The following is a 3,076-nucleotide window of genomic DNA, read 5'->3' on the forward strand; positions in this document are numbered from 1 at the left end:
AAATGATAGGTTTTGCACTTCCGCTAACCTCATTTGTTTTCCCAAGTGTTTGTCATGTTCTTTCGTTTTGAAGGATTCACAAGGTGGTACCATCACGAGACTACTTGGTCATGTGAAGGCGTACATGATGCGTGACACCAACATTTTCGACATCCTCATAAAGGTGAACTCATTACCTTTGAGACATCCTCAAATATGCGTATTGGATGGGTCACTCTTTCATTGTTGTCTCCTTCTTGTTGTCTACATGATACATCTCGCGAACGGAGGAGCGACATTGGAGATTGGCTCGATGGACCTTCAAGTTGAGGAGTGCTCGGACTTATTGGATGCACCTTCGAACCTCCACTCATGCCACGACATTGAGCATTGGTACACCAACACCTCCATATTTGTTGATTATGCTCACACATGTCATGCTCGATGGACATATCATACAAATGACAAATTTGCATCTTATGCATGGATTGACTCATATTATGATTGCCATGTTGCACCTTGTCTTTCTATGTCATGCATGATGTATGAGCTTGTCCATTTCCTTAGCAAATTTGTTGTGATATACCTTGATGGCATATTCATACATCATGATCTTATTACCTACCATCAATTGCATGATCACATCACATTGAGCATCCATTACCATATTCATGCTATTGATAAACCGTTTCACTATGACATCATTTTGCACCGTGGTTGCATTGATCATATTCACAACACATTTGTGTGCATAATGAATGTTTTTGCTCCCATGAATGCTATGCATACCATTCCATATCTTTTGGATAAGCTTCATGCACCCTGTCATGATCAATCTTGTCACACGAACACTTTCTTATTTAATGGACACTTTGTGTGCGCTAACCATTGTATTTCCGAGTGTCGTTTGTGTTTGCTCCTTTTGCATGTATACCACTCCGGCGACACCTTGGAGTACTTGGATTGTGCAATGTCTTCAACTCCGTCCAACTATAAGTCCGTCCACAAAAACCGTTTCCATGGTGATGAGGATCACGATTTGAGGTCGGATCTTTCCCAAGGGAGGGGAGATGATGCGGAGCATCCTACGATCATTCCCATGTACAGTCGAGCATACGCCATTGGACACAAGGCGAACTCGCTCCTTTCCGAATCTTCCCTTTCCGCATGTAAGACATGGATGCTACTTCAAGCGCGGACCTTGTGCATACTCATGTACACCCGACGAGACCAATGAGAGCCCAAGGACCAAGGCCAAGTGCGCCCTGGAGAGAAGGAAGGAGAAGGAAGAAGAGTCGGCTGCTACAGGCCCCGGACATCCGGCCCTACCCCCAGAAATCCAGCCCCTTTGTCGGTGTCAAAATCGGCGGATCTCGAGTAGGGGGTCCCGAACTGTGCGTCTAAGGAGGATGGTAACAGGAGGCAGGGGACACAATGTTTACCCGGGTTCGGGCCCTCTCGATGGAGGTAATACCCTACGTCCTACTTGATTGATCTTGATAATATGAGTATTACAAGAGTTGATCTACCACGAGATCGTAGAGGCTAAACCCTAGAAGCTAGCCTATGATTATGATTGTTGTTGTCCTACGGACTAAACCCTTCGGTTTATATAGACACCGGAGGGGGCTAGGGTTACACAGAGTCGGTTACAAGGGAGGAGATCTACATATCCGAACTGCCAAGCTTGCCTTCCATGCAAAGAAGAGTCCCACCCGGACACGGGACGAAGTCTTCAATCTTGTATCTTCATAGTCCAACAGTCCGTATGTCCGAGGACCCCCTAATCCAGGACTCCCTCAGTAGCCCCTGAACCAGGCTTCAATGACGATGAGTCCGGCATGCAGATTATCTTCGGCATTGCAAGGCGGGTTCCCTCTCCGAATACTCCATAGAAGATTTTGAACACAAGGATTGTGTCCGGCTCTGCAAAACAAATTCCACATACCACCGTAGAGAGTATAATATTTCCACAAATCTAATCTGCTGACAACTTTTCATAACATGACATCACGCCATGGCCTGGTCATTATTCGAACCAGTTTTCTCAACCAGCTACTACACGTATTGCGAGGTGGTTTTCTTGGCACGTCTTGTCGAAGCAGAGATCATGTCCCCTTATCACGGGATTCTCATCAATACGGGTGTGGGTAACCCAACCGCGCCATCAATCACGGCGCTTGGGGAATAAGCGAGTTTACCAGGCAGGTGGGAAGGCGCATAGCTTCTTCCGCCCTTACAAAGGGACAAGGACTCCTCCTTTTCACCAACGCCTTCTTCTTCCCTGCCCATCCATTCTTGCGCACTCGAGCTCCAGCGCCCAAGTTCGCGTTTTCTTCGTAAAACCACTCCAAACATGTCTGAAGCGGGAGGCAAGTGGCTGGTCTCCTCCGTTATGGAGGAGAACATTACGAAGCTCCGGGAAGCCAGATATCTGGCCGCAGACATCGTGCACCGGCTCCCAGACAAGGGGCAGATCGTCCCTACCCCCGAATCCCACGAAAGGGTTGTATTCCTTACCCATTTCGTCCGCGGGCTGGGATTTCCCCTCCACCCATTTTGTAACACCCCGGATGTAATTTTCCCTATTTGTACTCCAACTCTTGCCGTTTCCGGCGTTAAGTTATATTTATTTCCTCGGGTTCGGGTTTTTTTGGTGTGTGGGGATTAAACATTTCCGGATTGGACCGAGACTTGCCAAGCGGCCTTGGTTTACTACCGGTAGACCGCCTGTCAAGTTTCGTTTCATTTGGACTTCGTTTGATACTCCAACGGTTAACCGAGGGACCGAAAAGGCCTCGTGTGTGTTGCAGCCCAACACCCTTCCAATTTGGCCCAAAACCCACCTAACTCTGCTCCATCATCTAGAGCGTTCGATCACGATCGCGTGGCTGAAAACCGCACCTCATTTGGACTCTCCTAGCTCCCTCTATGCCTATTTAAACACCCCCTCCAAATCCGGATCTTTCTCCCCCCCCCCGAAACCCTAAAAATCCCCTCCGACGCGCCGGACATTGTGCGCCGGCGCCGGACACGCCGCGCCGCCGCCCGCGGCCACTGGAAGGGCGACACGTGGCACCGCCAGCGCCCCAGCCGC

Source organism: Triticum aestivum, chromosome 2A (assembly GCF_018294505.1).
Source record: "Triticum aestivum cultivar Chinese Spring chromosome 2A, IWGSC CS RefSeq v2.1, whole genome shotgun sequence".
NCBI classification, from domain to species: domain Eukaryota; kingdom Viridiplantae; phylum Streptophyta; class Magnoliopsida; order Poales; family Poaceae; genus Triticum; species Triticum aestivum.